Source organism: Spermophilus citellus, assembly GCF_964194105.1.
Source record: "Spermophilus citellus genome assembly, chromosome: 6".
In the NCBI taxonomy this organism is placed as follows: domain Eukaryota; kingdom Metazoa; phylum Chordata; class Mammalia; order Rodentia; family Sciuridae; genus Spermophilus; species Spermophilus citellus.
The window spans coordinates 108,889,634-108,904,613 of record NC_138187.1 but is presented as its reverse complement, the minus strand read 5'-3'; the positions used below and the strand labels follow the sequence as shown (position 1 = coordinate 108,904,613).

General features: G+C 40.0%; 1 protein-coding gene across 1 annotated transcript in view; it reads right to left on the bottom strand.

Annotated features, from left to right (window-relative positions):
* Positions 1 to 14,980, bottom strand: part of KIF26B (kinesin family member 26B) — a 491,165-nt gene that overhangs the window by 264,675 nt on the left and 211,510 nt on the right. The gene's annotated exons all lie outside the window — the stretch shown is intronic.

The following is a 14,980-nucleotide window of genomic DNA, read 5'->3' as shown; positions in this document are numbered from 1 at the left end:
TTAAATGGCATTATTGACCCAGAAAGCCACCTCCCTTTGACTCTGCCAAGACAGCAGGGAACTCCAACAGTATCCATGTCCTATGTAGAGACATCTATGAACAGCAATTGCTTCCTATTCAGTCTTTAATTAACTATATTTAATGATTCAATACTCCCCCCAAATCTCAGAAAATAGCATCTAATAACATTTTATCTTACACAATTAATATCTCACTGTCTTGGGAGTCTCTTTTACTGTTATTTGCTCCTCAGACTGATACTTAATGTTTTATGATTTTATAGACAGTAAGTGCTCAATAAATATGCTTGATCAATCTTAGCATAAATCAACTCAAAATTTTCTTGAAAAAGATCAGTTTGCAGCTCATTTTTAATCCTGGTGTTGTCTGAGGAAGCTTGTATGCTGTCAATTCTTCGCTTTTAGGGAATTAAGACACTAGAATACATTTTCATAAAGCCCACATAAACTGTAAATGAGGGAAGTATATCTGCAAAAGAAAAGAGTAAACAAGGCATCCTCAAACCAAAGATAAAACAAACTCCAGCTGATCATGCAGATGTCCCATGGCAGATGGACAGATTACAGAAAGCTGACCACGGTGAACAGAAACACACCTTCCTCCCACATAAGCCTTATTCAGTTTTTACTCAGATCAGAAAAAGACAGAAAAAATTGTTTCACATCCTCTTCTTTATGTGAGTCTTTGCTTTCATGTTAGGAATACGTCTCCATTCCCTTGTGGAGTCACTTGTGGGGCTGACTGTGAGTGCATCTGGCAGAAGGGCGCCCCAGCATGGCTCCCCCCAAGGAGCAGCTGCCACTTTGCAACCCGCCAGACTCTTCCTTCAGAGCCAAGGAGAGCAGCTATGAAGGACTCCTGCTCTTGACAGCCACGAGTACACGTCTCTTGCTTCAGTGCTTCTCCCTCTGGGGACTGAAATGCTTCATTTCACAAGTTATGTTGATTTCATCCTCGAAGGCCGAGAAACAAAAGAAATGGCCCACTTAAGAGGGAAGCGCTGGCACACTCCACCGGTGACCATTCCCTCCACTGCAGTACCCGTGTGTGTCAGTGTCTCCTCTGGACCCTGCTGCCCTCCGTCCTCGATAACTGATGTCACTCAGCTCTTTTATTCCCATACTTTCTGCTCCTGAGGTACTGGGTCACCCTGCTTGTCCCTTCACGTGGAAACCAGAACAACTCAGAACTGCAATGCCATGTTTCAAAGGCAGGGTAGGGGGCACTGCGCCTGCTTTTAGCAGGGTCTGTGAGGGGGCAAAAGCCAACATCAGCAAGACTCATTTTTGTTCAGAAGTCTCAGCAAACATTGCAGCAAGTTCACTATCTGCCGGCTTCTTTTTGCTTGAATAACATGTACGAGGGCAATACAATGAATTTTTTCCCTTCCTAAACATTATCTAAAAAATAACTACAGCTACCACACAGAACACACTGCATGATTCCACTTCTAGGAGGTATGTAGAATAGTCAAATCCATAGAGATAGAAAGTAGAACGGGGGTTGCAAGGGACATGGGGAATGGGGAGTTGGTGTCCAGTCTGGAGTTTGGGTTTGAAATGACAAAGGTGCTGGAGGTATGTGGTGGTGATGGCCGTACAAGGAGAATGGACTTAAGACCACTGAACTGTAGACTCAAAAACGGGTAAGATGGTCAAGTTTAGGTCATGTATATTTTAGCGCATGTGCACTCACACATGCACACAAAACAATACTAAGGAGCTAAACTCTTTTAATTTGTTCCAGGAGGTCATGCACCTGCTCTGCCATTTAGGGAGGTTATGAGGACTATGAATGAGGGCATCAGAGTCACAGAAGATGGCCAAGAGCCTAGGGTTTTTGTCCTCCAGTGACTCTGATGTGTCTCTGCACATGGTGTGTCTTATCTGGGGTGGTCACGTGCAAAGAGACAAGACCCCAACTAGCCCATGCCTGAGGGCTGCAGGAGCTGAATCAGGCTGGGCTCTCCACAGAGGGAAGGAGGGGGAGGGGAAGTAAAGGAGGAGGGGAAGGAGAGCAGGCAAGCTCGGGGGATCTGGGCTGAGGAAAGCTCCCACATGAACTTGACTCTCTCATTAAACATTATTCGATTTCTTTCCACTTGTGTAAATAAAATACCATCCTTTCTTATCTTCCCTCAAGCCTGCTAAGTCACACCTGAATAGCCAGCTAACATTCTTTTCATAACCTAGTATTCCAGATCCTTCCTTAGGCGCAGGGTTTACTCTTAGACATTTAAATAAAATTAAAAATAAACAAATAAATGCAATTCATTTTCCTAGTGCTCTTGGAATGCTATCTTTGGCGCAGGGGTGGTGGCTTCCTAGACTGGAAGCTTGCCCCAGGCCTAGCCCTGTCCCCACGGCTCCCATGCACACACAAATCACCTCTAAGACTCTGAGTCTGGCCTTGGGTTACACAGATAAACTCCTCCCTGGGCTGATCACCCCCTCTGTCCCCAGCCAGCATCAACAGGCCAAGATGGGATTCGTATGTCCCAGGACTGGACGTTTGATTACCCTTATTATCTTAGCTTGGTTTGGCTATAAATTTTATTAGTGGCCATAAAATTATCCATCCACAGCATTTGACTCAGTGACCTCTTGCAAAAGAGAATTCCACAACCAGTGACACACAGGGCCTACGAGGGCTGCCTTTTCTTCCCCCCTTAATTTATAGCCTCACCTTCATCAGTGTTCCGCCCTATGTGATGAGACTGAGCAAATAGAAGAGGCTGCTCAGTTTCATGAAACCCGTTATCAGGGCTTAAATCTGGCCCCTCAGCACCTGGTAACTGTTTTCTTTTATTCTTTGTTTTGCTAGAAGGTAAAAGGGCAGGGCCACCTCTCCACTTGGAAAAATGTGAGGCAAAGGGCTATCTGCATTTCTATTTTAGATTCCTCCCTTAGATTTTGCAGTTCTAACATATGCAGCCTAAGGCAGAGTTCAAATGTGTTTTTTAAAGAACCTCTTTTTTTTTCTTCTTCTTCTTCTTCTTCTTCCTGGTACTAGGGATAGAACCCAGGGGCACTTACCACTGAGCTACATCCCTAGCTCGTTTTATTTTTTATTTGAGACAGAGTGTCACTAAGTTGCCCAGGCTGGCCTCAAACTTTCCATCCTCCTGCCTCAGCCTCCTGTGCAGCTGGGATCCCAGGCATGCACTATCACACCTGGCTTAAAGAATCTCTTATAAAACAAAGGCTAATGTCTAATCATCAAGTTTGGAGTATTTCTTCTACAAGCACATTTTAATTCACCTAGTAGTCATGCTCAACTGTGATACTTTGAATACTTAACCTTCAGTTATGTTTTGCAGGGTGGCTTCAGTGACATATTCAAGGACATATAAATATTCAAGGAGTCCAGTTGATGTGAAAGAGAACTCCAGCCTGAGAGACCTTTAAGGAAGAAACATCAGGTGCCCTCATGGATCAACATTTTAATAATGATCATTTTGAGTGCTTGTCATGAGCTATGTTACAGGCATTGCCACATTTAACCCCAACAACCCTATGAAGTTGGCATCACTGTTATCAAACTCTGTCAGTCACGTGGAGCAGGGACCGCTTTGGGGCTTGGTTCCCTTCTCTCCTTTAGTTTACACTGTGGGGATTGGGCCCATCATCATCTAAAGAATGTACAGCTCCCTAACTATATCTCCCTGCAGGAGATGGCTAACGGCCAACAATCTGATAAAGAAAAAAGGGATCATTTGAATAATTTCTCAATATGCACTAAAAGGCTCTCTCTACCCAGTGTTTTGTGACTTTTATGATCAAATGAAAATAAAGTCAAATGGTCTGAATCTTAATGTAATTTATTTCATTGCCAATTTGCAACTGAGCAAACTCAGGCTGAAGAATCAAGATGAAATCACAAGTCTAGTCACCTCAGCCCCGACATTAGTGTCAGACAAGAGGCTATTTCCAGGTCAGCTCCCAAAACCTGGGAGGAGAAACCCCTTTCTTAATATTCTCAATCACTTGGGTCTGCTCTTCTATGGGGGAAGGTTACCAAGGTTTTTCACCCACAAATGGTCGAGTGAGCCCCAGGAAGCATGTCCTGACTATTCTTCCCAACACTGAATGATCAAAGCCTCCATACATTCCTCAAACCTGTCATTATGATACCAGAGCATCTGTTTTAATGTGGGGGTCCATTTTGGTGTTGAGGATTGGCTTGTGCAATGCTAGGCACACCCTCTATCACTGAGCTAACCACCCCCCAGCCACTCTTTCATTTTGTAACTGTCTGTCTGTCCCCAGTCTCTCTCCCTAACAGGAGAGTAGGTCCTTATGAATCAGGGAATGTGTATGTCTATTCTCCTCAATATTAACAGCCCAGGACAGTGTCTAGATATGGGAAATATCTAATAAATTACATTAATGCATTAATTAACAAATACATGCACATGCAAGTGAACTTAATCTAGCTGGTTTGGAATTGCTGGAATTTTATTTGTTTTAAGCGATGAAAGGTTATTTTCATCTGGTTTTAAAAAATTATGGGCACAGAAATCTTTCTTTAATTAAGTACTTCAGCACATACTGAGCTCAATACAGTGTTGAGTGGCTGAAGTGGGGGAGAGAAAGGGAAAACAAGAAAGAGAGAGAGAGAAAAGGACAAAAATAAAAAGAAGGATTTTTTTTTCTCTGCTCTGCCTCGACCCACCTGTATTATAACCACTAAGGCAGGATGCTCCAACTGGAATCAGATAGACCAAACTGAATAATCAGTGTCTTCCCAGTGCCTGGCAAAGGGTATGACAGGTATCAGGAAGGAGAAGAATGAAAGATAAAACAACCCCCATGCAAGGATGAAAACAGGAGAGGGGAGGTCAGTAATTTTTCCTCTCCAAGAGCTTTAGTGTGAGCATGTGACAGCCATGGCTGGAGAGCAGGAATTCTCTGGAATATGGAGCCAGGGATCATAAGAATACAGTTTCCAGGAACATTCAAGCCCAGAGGCTGATGGCCCACCCCTCTGCCCCAGTTTTTCTTTATACTATACTTAAATTTCAGAGTCATCCTCTTTCCCTTTTCCATTAAAAAAAAAAAAAACAAAAAACAAAAAACAGTCCTAGCCTTTGAAGAAAGGGCTTGGACTCTCTGAATATCTGAATACTTGCTTTATGTTCCTTTTGCAGAACAGCATTGTTTATTAGTTATGCTGCTAAGGGTAAACACAATAAGATTAAGAAACTGAACATTAGATTAGCTGGAACTGATGTAGCATTTAATTCTAATACAGATCCTGGCCTTTTCCATCTACGTTTAATCTGGTATTTTTTCCCCTCTGGATGAAGGGCATCATCATGCATCTCTAAGAGGTCATCTCTTCCCAGGGTCTATGTCACTATTCTTCATTGAAATCTTGGGTAATTCTTGAAAAATTTTCAAGGCAGTGCATTGTGATCTGGAACTTACAAGGTGCATTCCTTGTAGGCATCATCCCACTTCCTCATATTTGTCTTAAATTCTTGTGCAAAAACATAATGAGGGGTCTGTAGACAACACTGGGCTGTAAGTGCAGAACGGCCAGTGAAGTGAATGCCTAGGCAACCTTGCATTCGGGACAAAGGCAAGAAATAGTACTGGACACTTAACAATAACATATATGCATGCAACACACATGTGCATGCACGAACACGCACACACACATACATACACCCCAGATGATGCAAGGGATGGCAGAAAGGAGAGCCCATACAAGACACAGGGGTGAATGAGGTCTGTGTTTACTGGAGCCCAAACACCAGGAACCATGACAGCACAGTTCTACAGGGCTCAGATCAGCCAGGGAAAGTGTTTTTCCTTGTTTGGGTTTCTTCAAATAAACTGACAGCGCTGGGGCTGGCTCTAGATCCCATGATTTTCTCTGCTCTGCCCCGACCCACCTGCATCATAACCACTAAGGTAAGATGCTCCAATTGGAGGCAGGACGCAGACCAAACTGAATGATCATTGTCTTTCCAGTGTCTGGCAAAGGGTATGACAGGTATCAGGCTCTCTGCAAATGCTGCATTGAAGAAGAACTAATTCTGGGCTTGGCTCTGTTGGAACAACATAGGAGGCTTTGGGAAAGTCATTTCCCCTCTCTTAGCCCTGATTTCCCCAGTGAAGAGAACTTGAGTGTCTGGGATGAAATGAGATAATGCAGCCAAATGTGCCCTGTGGTTCTGAAAGTCATAACCCCAAATATAAAACAGGAACATTTAGAAACATCCTTATTATATCTTTAAAATATGTCCCTAACTTAACATTCAAGTGAACTTTATGAGAACTCTTACAAACATGTCTATGACAAACAAAAACACTCCCCACCACTGCCCTAAATAACTGACGTTGAACAAGGAATTGATGTAGTTCAGCGTCAGCTCATTGTCCCAGAGTAATGTACTGGTTTATACGGCTCCAGTTTTGACTTAATCTCATATTTTCTGTTTATTGACTACAAAAATGCCACATTCTACACGATCCAGGAAAAAAAAATGGATCTGGAAAAGCCCTTAGATGTAGTCTAGGATAGGACAGCAGAAATTCTAAAGAGGTTGAAAATTTCAGTAATACAGTGGAGTATCAGTCACTATAGTTTAGCTAGGCCATGGGCTCAGTTTTACCCAGATGACCCACTGTGGAACTCTTAATACCTCTCTGCATCTTAGCTTCCAAAATCAGAGATACATCATAAGGAATATTAGCTACAAACACTCTCAAATATCCTCCTTGTCAAATAAAAATGACATGAGAGTCAAAATCAATGCTTTAAAATTCTCTTTGCAAACTTGCACACAAGTAGGCAAGCATTCGTAAGCTGACCTTAAACAGTCTGCTGAAGATGTCTGGAATTGTTCTGTGTAATCCCCATCTGAGTTTAGAATCCCTTCCTCTACAAAACTGGGATTTAAGCTTTCACACTATTCCCACACATCCAGAGAACAGCTCATCAGAGTTGCTTACTAGGAAGCTCTGGATCATTAATCGTAATCAGGATCGATTCTAATCTTGTCACCAAACCCATGATATTTTGCAGCTGATGGTATTCTAAATAGGGTCACTTAGTGGATTTGGATTATTAATAAAATATATTTATTTACATATGTTTGTTGCCATTTTTCATTTCATTAATAAAAATAACATTAAGAATGCTTTAGATATTTAATGATATGTGGGGATTCCCTAACTTCTTCCTTCACCCCAAGTACTCAATTTTAGGAATATTTAAAAATCTTACCCCTCACGAATTATAAAACAAAATTCCCAAGTTAATATTTTGTCTTTGTCCAACTTCAAGTCTATACAATTTTAACAGTATTCCCCCACAATGATTTTTGCATAATTAGCAGAGACAAAGATTTTCTGTGTGAGTTGACACCAGACAATTATAAAGTCTCATCATGTCTTTGCTAAATAAATATTCTTCTTTTTTTCCTGTTGTGGTTGTAACATTCCATCCAGTGTCCTAATTTCTTCACTTGGTGGTTCCACTCAAATTTCTTCTCTGTTCATCTAAGATGTTGCTTTTTCTCTTCTATTGTGTATGCTATGGCTTTCCCCAAAGCTCAGCTATACTTTCCACTTGTTGGAACTTTATAATACGGGTCAGGCCTCGCAAAGTCAATACCAACTAACTTATTGTGAGCATATCTAACTAGACTCCCTGAGCTAGCAAATCAGAGCCAGCAAGATTGGCATTCCCCAACACCTCAGGGACCACAGCCAGCATGCTTTATTCTCAAACAGAGTTGGACCTGGGAGTTCATCTCTTCCATATCTGCCCTTTTGTTACAAACCTTGAGTCCCTGGAGTCTGCTATTTAAAACAGAGCTGATCTTTTGGGATTCTTGTCTTTCATACACACTTGAAAAGCTATTCATCTAATCCTGAGTTAAAAGACTCTCAAGCTGCATTTAAAAAAATCCATCTTGTTGCAAGTTCCCCAAACTGAATTATTCTCTTAACAATCTTTTGAGAGAAAGCAACACCTTAGCTAAGTCTGTTGTTTCCTTACCCCCCATCCCCAGACCATGATTCTATTCTTATCTCAAAGTGACTTGAAAGTCTGAGGCACTTCCATATATGTAGGGCAATCATGCAAACAGGGCCAAGTTTTCAGATCCTGAGGCTGGAATCAACCAGGCCATCTCTGAAAGAAGCTGATGACCCAAAATGGCAATTTCCAATACAGATTGGGAATTCACAACACTATTACCAACTCTTTGTTAGTGCAGACAGCAACATCTCCATTTTGGAAGGTCAGTTCCATGAGGGCAAGAAATAAATCTTGCTTTTTGGAGTAACTCTAATGACCCAGAATAGTCCTCTTGGTGTTAAGTATTAAAAACAATGCCATTAAGAATTTGTACAGGGCTCACTCCCAGCAGAAACATAAAACATCACCAAGAGTGAAAAGACACGTACCCATTTTGTAGTTAGCTGAGGATGTAGTTGATTTTATCCCCTGAAGCCTGAGATGAGGCCAAAATAAACACACACACACACACACACACACACACACACACATACACACACACCTAAATTGTCCTTCCAACAGGGAGCAAACTCAAACAATGTCTCTGAGAAAGAATGAAAACTACTCCTCTTGAGGGGAAGGAACACTATGAAATATCATTTAAAATATTCAAAGACACATCTGAGAATCAGTTACAGGCCCACTGAGTAAATATGTACAACAAAGAACTTCAATTTAGATTAGTCCTAAAAGGAATATAGCCAAAAAGTGGGATTGGAAGTTTTGAAGGCACCTTTCTTCTCTAGACCTGTAAGAACAATACAAGTACACAAGTTGACCACAGTGACTCTAGCATACAACTTCTTAAAGGAGGAGATGGGCCAGATGCCTGGGAAACTCTTCTCAAAAGCATAAGTTTTTTGACCCAATGCAGGGGTACACACCTGTAATCCCAGTGGCTCAGGAGACTGAGGCAGGAGGATCATGAATTCAAAGCCAGCCTCAGCAAATGTGAGGCACTAAGCAACTCAGTGAGACCCTGTCTCTAAATAAAATACAAAATAGGGCTGGGGATGTGGCTCAGTGGGCGAGTGCCCTTGAGTTCAATGCACAGTACCCCCACCTCCCCCTCAAAAAAAAGGTCTGAGTTTTTTTTTATGTATAAAGGCTTCTAATGCTAGAACTTAAACTAGCATAACCCTATAATCAAAGGTTGTAATTTCATTAATGTCTCGGACAGAACTTAGCCCAGAATGAACCTGGCACATCATGCATGCCCATCTTCTCAGCTGATTTCTGTCTAAGGCAGCCTTCAGCGATAACATATCTATGACAATCATGTCTTTCATTTTTCAAGTTCATTCAACTTAAAATATTTTGTGTTATTGTCCCCTGAGAACATTTACACATGTCAAATCCAATCTCCTATTTGTTGGTTCAGGAATCATGCTTGCTTGATGATCAGTTTTTATTGGGAAGGAAAAGGCAGTATTTATGAAAGTGCTTTATCTTCAAATTCTGGGAGGGGCGACTTTTCTCTAATCCAGGTCACCATGGGGATCCTTTGCCACATTCAAGGGTCAAACATAAAAAGGCAGTAATGGGAATGAGAGGCGTGGGCTCTCTGTCCTGCGAGCCTGCCAAATCCTGCAGACAGGAGGGACTCAGATGAAGGCACCCCGGTTTAAAGGAACTTTGTTCTGTTTGTGCTTTGTTTAAATCCCAGAGTGGGAGATGACCCACAATAAGCCACTTGAACCTTTTTTTCTCTGTAATTCTCCAGTTGAAATACAGTATGTGGGAGTTCTTTCAATAGTAGTTATGCAGGCCTTTTCAGAGACTAAATTTGAATACTCCACAGTTGGGACTTGGAGCTGCCCAACAACAGCTTGAAAAAACTAATGGCACCTCTCACCAGCCTTGCCCTCCTTCATTTTTGGCGGGCCTTCTGGGGCCTCCCAACCTTCCCAGCCCACTGCCAGAAGCCCCCGCCCTCCGAGACCCGCCCCTCTTCCCTGTGGACTGCTGCTATTTGCCATTGCTTATCTATTGGAAGCTGGAGTAATAAGAACAAACTCAGCTAAACTAAATTGGTCCTTTGTTTGCCATTATCATAAAAATTTTATGTAGGAACTAATAAAAACATGCTTTACGTGCACAGTTACATGGGTTTGCTCAGGCAATAATATCCAGCAAGTTATATCCATAAATCCAGTTATAGACACTTAGGAATAAATATTTTATCTTTACCAATGTTTCTGTTTATTGAAAGGAAGGTGTGAACACAGAGTTGTATGGCTGATCTGTGATTTTTAAGGGCCCTTAAGTCCCCTGCAGGCTTCTCTGTGAGACCAGAAAGGTCCTTTCAGAAATTTCTGGGTAATTTTCCCAATTCTTTAGCCTCTTGAAAATTCTATATTAATCAGACCTCCTACCCATGTAAATGGAAAGTATTTTAACAAAAGCATTTAAAAATTAGTCATTTTTGAAATGAGTTCAGGATTTTCTTCAAAATTTTTAAGGCAAACAAAAAGACTCCATTCTCTTCCCAACTGGGACCTTGGGGCAGATTTACAATAGATTTAATTAAAGAAGGCTGAATGAAACCCAAATCCAACAACAACAACAACAAATAGGATCATTGGATATTTAGCTTTCCCTTCAGTAATTCACTGTAAAATACATGGAATGAGTTGAGGGTTTTTATTCTGTATTTTCTTTCCTTCTAGGGGGTGAGCTTTCCAATAGACATATAATGGGAGCCACAAACGCAAGCCTCACATGTTTCTTTGAATTTTCTAGTAGCCACATTTAAAAAGTGTAAAGAGCGAGCTAAAATTAATAACATCTTATTTAATCTAATATATCAAAAAATATCATCATTTCAACATATAATCACTATTTTAAAACTTACTACATTCTTTTTCACAGACCAAATCTTTGAAATCTAATATGCATTTTATGCTTACACCATAATTCATTTCAGACTAGCTGCATCTCAAGTGCTTAACACCCATGTGTGCCTGGTAGCCACCACTACATAACAGATATCTAAAGAATCTTCAACTAGACAAGGGAAATGTGATTTCAAACTAATTTCACTATCTCTGTAACTTTTTTGGTTTTGTTTTTTGTTTTTGGTGGTACTGGGGAGTAGGATCTCATGCAAGGTAGGCAAGCACTGTATCACTAAGCCACAACCCCAAGCCTCTCTGTGACTATTTTATACTCTGTGGGCACACCTTCCTCAGGTTATACTTATGAATTCAGAATGTTATAAACTCAGAAAATATTTAAATAAAATTAAATTAAAGTCATGTTATTTTAAAAGTCCATGGGGGGGGGCGGTCTATAATTTATTGTTAAATAAGTAAAGGTAAAATAAATGGAATGTAAAAGTTGAAAAGGAGAAATACTTAGGAGAGTCAAAAAGAAAGGCTTTATCCACAGTTACCAGAGGTGGATTAGAAAAGGTTACAGATCTGCCCTTCTCCCAGCCTCTGCAGCTTCTCAAATGCAGCCCACAGTGAAGTCCCTTCCATATAAAATTATACTTTCAGAACATGAGAAGCCATTTTCTTTACATTTAACTTTTTTTCCCCCTAAAGAAACTATGTACCAGACTTCTGTGACCTTTTTTTAAAATGGCATCTTCTATTACTCTTGCATTATCCCCCCTCCCCCTTTTTTTTAGAGTAGACTCTAAGGAAGACCTTCATAAAGGGCATTTTGAAAGTCAGGAATTGTAGGGAGAAAGTAAGGGACAGAGTGTTGGTACTGTAAGTAACTCTGATGTTTATTTTCTTGAAGTAATCTTTGGCAAATTATTCGGCTTCTCTGTGATTGCAACAATTCTAGGTCTGTATTATGTTTTGCAAGTGTTAGGCACATTTTTACTTGATGTGTTATTATATTTAATAATGCATATTGATGCGTGTGAAGCAAGTAGTTCTGTAGGGCAGGGACCAGAATTGCTGAATATACCCTTTACTGAGCTAACCAAAGCACTGCCTGCATAGAAATGCTTAATTACCACATGTGTTGCTGTTGAATCATAAAATGCATGTGTAAGTGCTGAGATAAGGACTCTGGGTAAATGTAAGGTATTTCTGTTTCTAGATTTATAAGAATCTGTTGGTTTAATATAAAACAAAGACTTTTAAAATGATCTGTTCTCCCTTCAAGGATAAAGGAGAGTCCTTCTTTTATTTATTTATTTGTTTGTTTATTCTGATTTGTTGTACATGACAGCAGAATTCATTTCAATTCATAGTACACATATACAGCACAATTTTTCATGTCTCTGGTTGTACACAAAGTAGAATCACACCATTCGTGTCTTCATACATGTACTTAGGGTAATGATGTCTTCTTGAGAGTAGATCAGACTGACAGCAGGAGTTTGAGAAAGATCCTAAAGGATCTGATCTGCTTCTATGTGTTTTAAATTACATAAAGACAATCATGTGTAAAAGGCACACCTCCAAATCCCTCACCCTCCTCCCTCCCAACCTACATATGAAAACACTTTCCACAGAAAGGAAGGGGCATGGACTCCAGAGAATATAACCCTGGTTTTCAAGGGAATGAAAGGATAATTGTAAGTGAAATATGCCCTAAGATCAGAAGTATTTCTATTTAATGATTTAGAATAAGTTACTAAAATGACCGAGAACTAATATTGTTACTGCTAAAAGATCTTCAAAAAGAGATATGATGATTAAATGCAATCTGATCCTGGAATGGACCCTGTACTAGAGGGGAAGGAATGCTATAAAAAGGACATTATTGGGTCAAATGGGAAAAAATGGAGTATGGATGATAGATTATTAAAAGGTATCCATCAATGTTAATTTTACTGAAGTTGATCCCATATCCCAGGAAATATGCACTGAAGTATTTAAGGACATAAATCATGGTGTATACATCTCACTCTCATATGGTTCAGAAAACTATTAGTAGGTTACTGGGTACAGGGAATAAGGTGTCCTTTATACTTTTTATTTTTTTAGATGACCTTTATACTTTATATATTTTTATTCTTGCAACTTTTCTGTAAGTTAAAATTTATTTCAGAAAATATGTATGTACACATGGATGTACATATATGTATGATCATGTGTATATTCTAATTCTCTTGGAAGTGGATAAAAATGGTGGGAAAAAAATTTCTTTCAAGCCAAATGTCCCCCTTTAGGACTACACAGGATAAATTCCATATCTTTCTACCTAATGTCCACTCTAGAATTTAATGTAGAAGATGTCAAGTAAGGATTGGTTCACCTCTAGTAGAAGACTTGCCTCTCATCAACCCATAGCTACACTAAGAGCCTGAGTCTCTCTGCCTGACCTCTCTCTAAAAGAAGCAGGGTTTGGGGCATATCAACCAAGTGTCGGCCTCCTCCTCTCATTTCCATAGAGAGATATGCATCTTCCCTGTTCATGGTTCAAGTAATCCTTACAGTGGCCCTGAAAGCTGTTAAGACTCCCAAGAGGAGACGACCTCAGGCTCCATGATCCCTGGCTGCCCACACCATCCCCCAGCAACCAGGATTATTTTATCAAGGGTCAAGGCACCTATGGGAATCACCTGGGTCACAGGGTAAAGAAACTGGTTTGTGAAGGTATTTTTATTGCCTTTCCCTTTTCTCACCCCCATTGACTTTGAAACAACTTAATCCTTCAGTTTAACATGGAAACTTCCAAACAGAAGACAATTATGGAGGCCAACAAATCCATCTCTGTCCTCTGATGCAGGCTATTTTTCAGGGTGCTTAGTCTCTTTTGGGATTTCCCACATGGGAAGCTCCCTACTTCACAAGGTAATAGATCCCATTATTGGAGAGCTCTGATTGATTGTTAGAAAGTTATTTGTGAGTCAAGCAGAAACTTGTCTCCTTTGGGACCTCTTCCATATTCCTTGATAGAGCAGGTACATAGAAAAGTTGGGGATGAATCAACCAATTAATAGACATTAGGTGTTATTCTGTTCTCAAGAATATTAAAAAAATTATGCCTATTTTCTCTTCAAACTACAGTGTCTCAAATATTTGAAGACACATTCACGTTCTATTTCCTCTTATTCAGCCTAAAATCCCCCATTCCCCTAATCGTGCCTCATATTACACCATTTTAGTTTTTATTATTTATTATTTAGGATAGAACCAGTGTCTTGCATATGTTAAGCGAAGGGATCTTCTGTCACTGGGCTTCACCCCCAGCTCCTACACAGCTTTTAAAATATGGTTAATTATTGTCATCGGCCTTCCTTCACCCATTTACAAGCATTCATTCATTCAGTTATTTGATTTCTTTCTAAAAAGGATTTGTAGGTTTTTAAAGGGGACAGATAAAGTAAAATTAATAAAATAGATATGAACACAAGGAAAACAGGATTGAGTGGAGAAGCCTAACATGCCAAACAAGAAGTTTGTATTTCTTCTAATAATTGGTTACAAACTTGATTCTAATATTCCTGGCACAAAGGTAAACAGGGAAACATGAGCTTCATGACTCCTTATTAAAAGGATGAAAAAGACAAGTTTCTCAAGGAAGAACAAGATTAGTCCCCCCAATAATGCATAGCCAGTGCCTATTCTCACATTTCACAGCAAATGCTAAAGCAAAATTCAAATAGTTGTTTCTTATCATCATTTATGATGAAGGTGTAAAGGCATAAGATTAAAATCACATTTCAGGGTGATTATAAAAAGGTTTAAGTTGATTTCATTTAACTGTATAAATATTGTCTTCAGTATTTTTAACTTTACTCAAAGATGTAATTTAAGGAGAGGCAAGTGTGGTGTGCACACCTGTAATCCCACTTACTAGGGATGCTGAGTCAGAAGGATCTCAAGTTCAAAACCAGCTGGAAAGCATAGCAAAACTGTCTCAAAAAATCATAAGTAATTTGTTAATCATCCTTTAAAGGACTGTCTCTTAACAAAACAGCTTCCATCCTGAGATTTTGAGCACTAGAGAGAA